Source organism: Tenrec ecaudatus, chromosome 6, assembly GCF_050624435.1.
Source record: "Tenrec ecaudatus isolate mTenEca1 chromosome 6, mTenEca1.hap1, whole genome shotgun sequence".
Classification (NCBI taxonomy): Eukaryota; Metazoa; Chordata; class Mammalia; order Afrosoricida; family Tenrecidae; genus Tenrec; species Tenrec ecaudatus.
The window spans coordinates 133826073-133837150 of record NC_134535.1 but is presented as its reverse complement, the minus strand read 5'-3'; the positions used below and the strand labels follow the sequence as shown (position 1 = coordinate 133837150).

General features: G+C 46.9%; 1 non-coding gene across 1 annotated transcript; it reads right to left on the bottom strand.

The window, feature by feature from the left end:
• Nucleotides 1-3694: 3694 nt before the first annotated feature.
• Nucleotides 3695-3852, bottom strand: LOC142451937 (U1 spliceosomal RNA). The gene has a single exon (XR_012785039.1). It is a non-coding gene; the product is annotated as a U1 spliceosomal RNA (small nuclear RNA).
• Between the last annotated feature and the right edge of the window lie 7226 nt (nucleotides 3853-11078).

Sequence of the window (11078 nt, the reverse complement as noted above, 5' to 3'; positions counted from 1 at the left end):
TCCACGTACTTCATCTCGCGTTACCAGGAGGGACCAGTCTCCAGAGAAGGGGTCCACGCTGAGTAAAGGAGAGGGTTGGCAAGAGGCCCTCCGTGAGATGCACGGACACAGCGGCTGTAACAATTGGTCACACAGGAACGTGGGTGAGGGTAACTGCAGGTCTGGCCGGGGCCTCCCTCTGCGGTACTTGGGGTGTCTGGGGCTCAGAAGCAACTCCATAGTGCCTAAGAACATGAGCATCCGTCATCCACATAAAAAGGTTTGTTCAGTGCCTACTCTGTGCTGCCGGGCGTTCAACGAAGACTTAAAAAGCCACCCCAAACTCACTGCCATCGAGGCGATGCCAATTTACCGGCTCCCCGGAGGGATTCTGAGAGTGTAACTTGCTTACCGGAATAGAAAGCCCCATCTTTCTCCCGCTGCGGACAGAAAGACTGACCACCCCATCTTACAGATACAAACTGGTAGCTAAGAGGTTCACTTCTGTGCCCAAGATCCAGTGGCCAGTCAGTGATAACACTGAATCTGAAGCCAAGGCTCCACAAACCCAAAGGCTGTCTGTGCGCACTCCCCTGCATGAGACAGTCTTGTAGGCTCTGGGATGGAGTGGGGAGGAATGCTTTGGGTAAAGTCCCCCCCCCGGACCTCCCCAACACCCAGTTCAGAAAGCAGAGTGACCCTTCTCTACTTTTAAAAGACCCTCCCCCCCCCCCCACCGGTGCCTTGATAGCCACATCAGGATTAAATCTCTGCCGGCAAAGTTCATCTGAATATCATCCTATCCAAATCTCCTCTCAAGTCCACTTGTGCTGGAGGCACAGGACAGACCTGATCGGTAGCCCCCCACTCCGCCCCTTCACAGGGTACTCTTCATCGAGTACCATCTGCCTTTTGGAAGTGTGCTTTGTGCCACTTTGCTTTTCCAGAAGATCTATACTGAACCAGGTTTCACTGACGGCAAGAAATCAAAAGGGAAGATTCGCTTCGACAGAAAAACAGTAAAATGGGTGTTCAGCTGGTGTTTCGCAGTGAGGTTTCAAAAGGCAGCGCCCACCCTGAGCAGCAGGAGTGGAGCACCACGCCTTTCCCCGGGATCTACACGGTGCCCAATAATTTCTACTTTGCATAGGCCGTGTCTTCATCATGCCCCTTCTGCTGGTGGGAGGCATACGCGTTGGGCTACAGACCCGACCCCCCAAGCATCAAGGAACAAAAAATCCTATCATTGAAAATGTGGGTGAGTGCAGAGGGGAGACTCAAAACCCAATGGTAGCCAACCGGACACCCTTTGCTGAGGGGTTGTGGGGAGGAAATAAACCAGGCAGGGTGCAGGGTAGCAACGATGAAACATATAACTTTCCTCTAGTTCTTAAATACTTCCCCCCCCCACTATCATGATCCCAATTCTACCTTACAAATCTGGATAGACCAGAGGATGTACACTGGTACAGATAGCAACTGGAAACACAGGGAATCCAGGACAGATGACTCTTCTAGGACCAGTGGTGAGAGTGGTGATGCCTGGAGGGTGGAGAGAATGTGGGGTAGAAAGGGGGAACTGATTACAGGAATTTACATATAGCCTCCTCCCTGGGGGAGAGACAGCAGAGAAGAGGGCAGGGGGAGACGGCAGACAGTGTAACATATGACAAAATAATAATAATTTATTAATGATGAAGGGTTCATGAGGTAGGGGGCAGTTGGGAGGGAGGGGAAAAATGAGCAGCAGATATTAAGGGCTCAAGTAGAAGGCAAATGTTTTGAGAATGATGATGGCAACAAATGTATATAATGTTCTTGACACAATGGATGGATGGATGGATTGTGATAAGAATTGTACGAGCCCCCGATAAAATGATTTTAAAAAAAGAAGAAGAAGAAGTGCAGCCTCAGAAATGCCCAAGGACGCTCTACCCCTCCCTGCAGGGACGCCATGCGTCGGCATCCACTCAAAGGCAGTGAGCATGTGGCAGTGACGCTCGTGTTACTTGGAATGACTTGGCAGGCTCTATTTCAGGTCTGGGAATGCTCATAGAGCTGTTTCATCATCAGTGCTCTGTAATCGCTTCTTCTGCGCTTTGTGGCATGTTTTAGGAATGCTCAGCTTCTGGACAGCGGGCAACCTGTATGCTGCATGTATGGAAAACCCCCACAGCCGCGCAGCACCAGGCCCAGGCCCCGGGAGGCCAGGGTGTTTGGAGTGTGAAGGGAATCCGGTTCTCATCCAACCACAGTCTCAATTGCGGGACTAGCAACATCATGGTAACATGCCCACCCCTGTGCTTTTCAGCAAGACTGAGCTTCCCCCCCAAGCCCCACTCCCCAGAAGATAGAAAGCGGCAAGATGGCTTGCAGCCTGATCCTGGGGACTGGCGCTCCTGGTGGGAGAATTCGTTTACAATGAGGGAATTCTAAACAAACACTCTCTTTCTACCTCCACAGTAAATGGTCCGGGCTAAGTTGGGTAATCAGTTCATCTCCAAAATGGGCACAGGTGGCCTCGCCTCCTGGAACTCTCTGCACAGGGAAGAAGATCCGTAGAGATGGGCTGGGTCTTTCCAACGACTTTCTCCATGACTGTGAGGGCCTGAGAAGGCACGTCTTGTAGGAGGGGCCTACTTGGGGGGCAAGAAACCTCTCCGTCAAGGCTCGTACTCAACCCAAGGTACTCTGGAGACGCGATGATGGTCACAGAGTGGAAGCTAGTCCCATCTGCCTTTCTTTCCTAGGAATGCCATGGCAGAGGACCATCAACTCGGTGACTCGAGCCCACAGGAATGTTTCCTGTCTCAGTTGTGGAGGAAGGACATCTGATACCCGACCTGCCGTGCTCCCTCCTAGGGCTCCTGAGAAGCGTCCATGCTTAGCCTCTTCTAGAGGGGGGAATAGTGGACATCCCTGAACTTTTCGCTGCATCACTCCAAATTCTGCCATCACGGCTCCGCTGCCTCTTCCTTTCGTGTCTGTGTAGTCTCCCCCTTCCTCACTCTCAGAAGGACACACGTCAGTAAGGACTCGGCAGAGACCAGGATAATCACTACATCACCATATCCTACCGTTGATCTTAGCCAAAAGGCCGAGCTGTGATCACCGTATCCTTAACTTAATCGTAACTGCAAAGACAACCCCCCCACCTCCCCTCTTCCCCCACCCCCCCAAAATCAGACCCTTCACAAGTTGGTGATTAGATCGCAAACAAATCTTTTGGGGAGCTGTTATTCAACTCACACTACCCTGGCCGACACTCATCCTTCATTTGAAGCTCGAAACTGGCATTTCCTGGTGACTGAAACTTTGGCGCCACCCACCCCCTCTTGGATTGAGTTTCTTCATTCATAAAATGAGAGTTATGGGCATGTGTTATGACAAATGATTGGTAAGCACAACGTCTTGCACAGCGGCTGAACAATAGAAGTCACTCCTTTTCTCCACTGTTCAATCCGACACGACCCACGGGGTAAACGTGGTCTCCAGTAGACAATGAATGTGTGGAAAAGTCAAGGAACTTGGCCCAACTGACCCACCGAAGTAAGGATGGAACCAACTTGGATTCTCCAAGCTCAATCCGCTAGGAACATCTCTGACCCCGTAGCTTCGTGATTGTGCCAAACCTGTTCACTGGGACTAGGTGGGAAATACATTCTCAAAGATAGCTGGGGATTTCTTTTTCTGATCCATCTTTCTTTTCTTTTATCTGAGCGCGATCGCAGTCCCCCACGACCACAAATGATGCAGCCGAGTCTCCCGCATTTGGGGAAATGGCAGGGGTCGGCATATCCGGAGTGCAGTGGGTGAGCCTCGCCCTGGGGAAACTACCTTCCTGATCATGGTGTCTCCCTGCCAGGTAAGTATCTGATCCGTCTTTCAGAGCCCTTCTCTTCCAATGAGATTTAGAAATAATCTCTCTTGTCCTTCTGATCTCTGAGTTTCGTTTAAGCTCTCTGTCCACTTCAAATCATGGCCCAAAGAGGGAGCCCCTTTCTCCAGCCATCAGCAACGCCCACTCTCCTCCCTCGCCCCTGCTTTCAGAACCCTGGGTGATTCCACATTCGCTTTCCACCATGCAGCTGGCCTTCCATCAACCATGTGTCCTCCTCTGACCTCCGGTTCTCCTCCTGCCCACACATGCATGATGTGGCCCGTTCCTATATGTGCGCTGGATGATTCCTTCCACTTTGCACACGTCCCACCCGGAATCCCGTGGCATTCATTTTCAGCTGTTTTCTCACAATCAGAAATCATGCTAGACTAATGTTTGATAGCCTTGAAAATTTTTGTTCCTAGCCTGACACAGGTCAGTAACAGTTTTGCCTGATACGATATTTGGGGCTAGGTTATCCTATTAAGTGAAAATAATATTGTTCCCTGAGGCCTCTTCTTTAAGAATAAGGATCACATAATTATATAAAGATAAAATTTTAGTTTCCAGGGATCTTCTATAGCAGTGGTTCTCAACCTTCCTAAGGCTGTGGCCCTTTAATACAGTTCCTCATGTTGTAGTGACACCCCCAAGCATAAAATTACTTTTGTTGCTACTTCATCACTGTCATTTGCCACTGTTATAAATCAGGAAACGCCTGTGAAAGGGTCGTTCAACCCACAAGTGGGTCCTGACCCACAGGTTGAGAACTGCTGTTCTATATAAGGATACTTAACTCTTGGGCCAACCTTTGGCAGATCGCTCCCTAGGTCAAAGCTCAAAGACTCTAAAACAGGCTTCTCAGATAAAAACAATGCCAAATACTTATATTCTCAGGAAATTAAACCTAAATGCCCCCATAACTAGCTAACACTCAGCATTTAATCACCCTTTCAACTTGCTGAAAGGCCAGTATCCAAGTTAACCATAATAACTGGGAGGGTGAGAAGAAGTTCCACTAGTCAACACCACCCTCACAGAGAGGTCAGTGCTCTATAATCTAGCTGGATAACAACTCACACAAAGCAGAATCAAGGGGCTTACACGTTTTACAGAAGCGATCCCTTCTTACCATGGAATATCATTCAAGTGCTTAAGGTTTAATTAAGCTAAGAACTTGGGAAGAATTTCCCTGTTATGGCAGGCACTTCCAGTCAGCCCTGTATACGGCAGCGCAAAAGCAACTCTATTTACTAATTTAATTTTCTCTGTAAAAATGTTCTCTAGTACAGTGATCTAAAATGGATGGCAAGGAGGGTGTAGAATGCCTGGTGGGGGTCGATCAAGTGCAATGTAGCCAAGAGGAATCACTGAAAGCCAAAGGAAGGTTGAATATAATAGTGGGACAAGAGGAAAGTAAAAGGAAATGGAGGAAAGAACTATGAGGCAAAGGACATTTATAGAGGGACAAATAAAGGCATGCACATATGTAAACATATTTGTATATAATGATAGGAACGTAGATCTATGTATACATATTAAATAGAAATATAGCAGACAGACATTGGGCCTGTATTCAAGTACTCCCTCAACACAAGAACACTTTGTTCTAATAACCTGGCATTCTGTGATGCTCACCTTCCTGACACGTTAAAGACAAAATGGGTACATTAGAAAATGTGGCAAAGAAAGCTGATGGTGCCCGGCTATTAAAAGATCTAGCATCTGGGGTCTTAAAGGCTTGAAGTTAAAAAGTAGCCATCTAGCTAGGAAGCAACAGAGCCCACATAGAAAAAGCATACCAGCCTGTGTGATCATGAGGTGTCAATGGGATCAGATATCAGGCATCAGAATATGCAGAACAAACTATCATATTGATGTGAGTGAGTGGGGAGGGGGCGGAGTGGAGACCCAAAGTCCATCTGTCGACAATTGGACATCCCTTCACAGAAGGGTCACCAGGAAGGGACGAGCCAGCCAGGGTGCAGTGTAGCACCAACGAAACACACATTCCTCTAGTTCTTTCAGGCTTCCTTCTTCCCACTATCATGATCCTAATTCTACCTTACAGATCCGGCTAGACCAGAGCATGCACACTGGTGCAGATAAGAGCTCTCAGCACAGGCTCCAGGACAGATAAACCCATCAGAAACAATGATGGAAGTAGTGATACCATGAGGATAGGGAGAAGGGGGGAGAAAGGGGAGCCAGTTACAGTGATCGCTGTGTACCCACCCCCACCCAGGCAGATGAATAACAGGCATGTGGGTGAAGGGAGACAGTGGACAGTGTAAAATAGGAAAATGATCATTTATAAATTATCAGGGGTTCATGAAGGAGGGAGGGAAAAATGAGCTGATACCAAGGGCTTCAGTAGAAAGAAAATGTTTTGAAAAGGATGATGGCAACATATGTACAAATGTGTTTGATACAATTAATGTGTGGATTGTTATAAGAGCTGTAAGAGCCCCCAATAAAATGATTTTTAAATGTTCCCTAGTACAATATACATTTATAATTTAAATAAAGTCTTCCACCGATCCTACTATCATACTACTCTGAGAACAAACCCCACTGACCTCTAATCCAGGCTGGCTATGGCTACCTTCTAGGGCAAAGTAAGACTGCTCTTTAGTTTGAGACGATGACTCCCTGCCGGGAAGACAGCCTCATCTTTCTCCCACAAGGTGGATGGTGGGTTTGAACTGCCAACGCGTGGTTAGCAGCCCAACACTTAACCCACCGCACCACTAGGACTCCTTCTCACCAACTCACTGCCATCAAGTCGGTGTGAGCACATAGCGACTTTATAAGGCGTTATAAGCGAGTGTCCGACACTATAATGCTTTAGACGGCAATAGAAAGCCCCTTCTTTCTCCCACCGAGTGGCTGGTGGATTCAAACTTCTAACCTTGCAAATCAAAGTCCAATGCATAACCACTACGCCACCAAGCTCCACAGGAGAGAGAGAGAGAGAGAGAGGGAGAGGGAGAGGGAGAGGGAGAGAGAGAGAGAGAGAGAGAGAGAGAGAGAGAGAGAGAGAGAGAGAGAGAGAGAGAGAGAGAGAAACCCTTTGGAGAAGCATTTCTCATGTGATTGTAGTTCACTTTGCTGTGCGTGTGTGTGTGTTGGTTAAAGGTTTATGGCAACTCTGCTTCAAGCCGAGTCGATGGGCCCCGTTCGCCCATAGCATGTGCTCACTTCCTGTCTGCGTCCCAATTTTGATTGCGCTCACAATATTTCAAATGTTCCCACAATGCCCCTGCACACTCACTAGGTTACATTGTAGTATAAACAGAACTTTTAGATACATCGGGAAAACAAAATACTGTGTAACTTACTTTATGCTGATCTAGCCCGTTATTGCAAGGGACTGAAGCTGAGCCCACCATCTCTCTGAGGTTTGCTCACAATAATTTGCTTCCACATCGGCCAGTGTCGTTTAGATGATGCTACCCATGTTTACTTTTACTGTAGTCACTAAGAATAGTGCTTCTCTCCCCTGATAGGCTCTCAGAAGAGGGCTCGTCTCGGCCATCCTGGCTCTCGATACAACTCTTGGACTGGTCCTGGTCCATGGAATATCAGCAGCCGTGGTGTGTGGCACTTCTAGATGGAGGTGATGAAGGAAAAACCCATTGTGCATCCGTCTCCTCTCTCTCTTCTCCAGCTGCTCTTGCAGACGATGCGGCTATATGATGGACACGCTTCCATCAGCCTGGATCCCTTAGTGACTTTGTGAATGCACAACTTTACACGGCGGGCAATAAGTAAATTTGTATTGTATTGAGTCCCGGGGATTTCGGAAGTCATTACTATGAAATGATGTTGTCTATCCTGAGTCATAAATCCATTGCTATCGACTTGCCTTCCAACTCATGGCAGCCCTCTAGGACCCAGAAGAACCACCCCGTGGGGGTTCTCTATGGAAGTCTATGGGATGGCTGGCAGGTTGTTAGGAGGACCTCTCCTTAGCAGTCAGGTGCTTTACCCACTCAGCCACCAGGACTTCTGACCCAAATCCACCGGAACCAGACTCATAGTGACTCTCACAGGACAGAGCAGAACTGCTCTCTAAGGTTTCTGAAGCTGTAAATCTTCGCGGAGGCAGACTGCCTCAGCTTTCTCTCATCGAGGGGCTGGTGGATTTGAACTGAGTAGCAGCCCAGTGCTTACCCCACTGTGCCGCCAGGACTCCATCCTGAACAATAGTAATAGACTGACCCAAATCAACAATTGTTTTGTGTGGTTTGGGGTTCATTTTTTTTGACCCATATATGATTAGGGATTTGCCAAATTCTGATTAGTTGAACTGGCTTCCATTCCAATCTGTATAATGTTGGTTGATGATTCTAATTCATAAGAGGGTAGATTGTAACTATAATAATCTTGCAATAAAGTGATATTGGAAGTATTTATAATTGATGTAGCATCTAATCGCTTTTGTTTGTGTTACACCAAATCAGTCACAGTATCCCTTTCATACCGATGCTCTGCATACATCCATACAGATTAAATACCCTAAAATCATTTCCCTTTTAAAAGTCGCTGACAATCCAGGTATCCTTACGCCTGTACTTATACTGACTGAATCACGAGCAAGTAAACAATTGTTCCAGTGGGGTTGGCAGGTGCTGAGGTGCTGAGGAATCTTCATGGTAGTACTTCACGGCATCAGTCTCCAGCTCCTCAAAACTCTTCTATTTCTTATCTGTGCTAAGCTTGACATGGTCTGAGAACAATCCTGGGGCCAGGTGGAAGTCTGCCTGCTATGTCTCCTTCCGGCTAATCTTTTCACAGGGATCCCTCTGGTACGGAAGAGAGGCAAGCCTCTTACCCCGCCACCCCACCCCACTCATTCTCCCACCATCCAACGTTAGGGGCACGAATACCTCCAGGTGCCTCACAAGGAGACATTTAACGTACTAGCGGTGAGAGAGAGTCTTTCCATCAGACCTCACACCCTCCCTGCTTCATCCATCTTTTCAACAGCTATGATTTCAATGCTATTTCAATTTTATATTTAAAAGCTCAGAATGTAGTTTTAAATTACTTGTACATGAATGATATTTCTGATAGTTAAATCCGACGGGGGGTGGAGGGTAGATTGTAACACCAAGCCTACAGTCACAGGAAAGGTTTTTGCTTGGTTTTTTTAAATTATTTTAATTTCCATATATGTACTTCTTTTTGTTGTAGAAGGAACCCCAGTGGCCTGGGGGCTAACCGTCCAGGGGTGCTTATTGCGCTTCAGAGGGTTAGACCCACTAACTACTCTGCCGGAGAAAGAGCTGTCGTCTTGGAACCCCCAAGGGACAGTTATAGTCTGCCCCATAGGGTGCTGTGAATCAGAATGGACTCAGCAGCAGCGGGGCTTGCGGGGGGGCCGGGGGGAGCTGCTGTAGAATAATATGAGAGTGTGATCAGTGAAGTCGTTTCAAGAAGACTATATGAGGCAAGTCAAAAAATATTGCTGCTGAGGCTGCAGTTCCTACATGCCCGCTTTCTTCCAAACACAATGTGGTAGCAAGTTCTCTCAAGAATACATTTGTTTTCGTCTCGTTGGGGTATCTTCTCCCAAAAAAAGTCCATTCCAAACTACCAGGTGTAAAGGGCTACTTAAATTCAGGGCAGAGAGGTCAGCTCAGAAGGCTACGGTCACTGTCTTTATGGGAATCCCAAAGGGCTCATCTTGATGGAGTTTCTCTAAGGATATGAGAGTAGCCCGGGGCAGATTATAAACTGTATTCACAAGGGAAAAAATGCCAGCAGGTTGAGCTAAGAAACATTTTCCGATTGTGACAATGCACCTGCTTGTTCTTTGAGGGTGTCTAGAGCTGTCCTTCCCTCTGTCTCCTTCTGGTTCTCAAAACTCAAAGAACATTTAAAAGGCACATGCTTTGGGTCCCTTGAGGATGTCAAAATGACCATGTTGCTATGGTGTAAAGAGAGGAGGGCAGAGCTCTTCAGGGAAGGGCTAGAGAGATACAAACACAGCCTTCAGAAGCTCATAGACCTTGATGGAGGCTAGCTGACAAACGACAGCTTCATATTTTGATATTTTTTGTTTAATAAAGATTTCTATGATTTTGTAGCGATGCTTTTTTTTTTTTAACTCACCCTTAGATTGTATTCAGGAGCCCTGGTAGCATAATGGCTCACACACTAGACTGCTAACTACAAGGTGAGCAGTTCAAAACCACCAGCAGATCCAGGGGAGAAAGATTATGACTACCTATTCCCATCAAGATTTGCACTCTCAGAGACCCATGTGCACAGTTCTACTTTGGCCTATAGGGTTCCAATGAGTTAAAATCTATTCAAAGTCAGTCGGGTTGAGTAGGATATCATATTAGGGTAAAATCTTGTAGAGGAAATGAAATGGAGCTGCATTTCCACAGAGAAAAGATATGATGCGAGATAATATTTTTTAAAAAGAGAAGGAGCTCTGACATATTTTAAAATAAAGAAAAGAACATATAAACTCCAAATATACTCTGGAATGTATATTTTACTGAAAGATGTCTTAATAATACAATTATTTTAACATGTCAAATTTGTAAAGCACCCAAAATTGTGTCCTTTGCAGCCATCTAAACTAAAAATTCAGGTGTCAATCGGAAAGTATACGATAGGCCACATCTTTTCTCCAAAAAAAAAAAAATTGGGTGGCATGTTATAGAGTAGATCTTGTACCCCCACTCCCCCACCCCTCCCAGAAAAACAACATGTGTTGTAGCTATGAGAGGACTTCAGGGTGTCTGTGGGGAATTGGCATCATCTTCTAATTAAATGTTCCAGGAGCTTTTCAGAGCCCCTTGTACTAACCGCTCTGCCTGTGGTTATAACAACATTTGGAATGGGCTGTCTTTATTGTGCTCACATGACAGGCGAAGTGGAGGGCATGTGAGTGGAGTTCTTTGGAGAGACAGAAAGAGGCCCCAGTTGGCACCCCATTTCCCAGGCTAGCACTGACTCTGCACCTCGCTGTTCTTCAGTGGGGAGGGCAGGGCAGGGCAGGGCAGGGCTGCCGACGGACAAGGGCTTGACATCTGTTCAAGAAAGGGTGGAGAAACACATGAATGGGTCCGGTTTAAACGTTTCACATGGCCTTCCATTCCCAGCACCCTCTCGAGCTATTGGCCGCCCTTCTCAAGGCTTGTAAACTTCTGGAGATCCTTGGAGAAGTGAAATGTCACATGGTCACTGGACCCTAGAG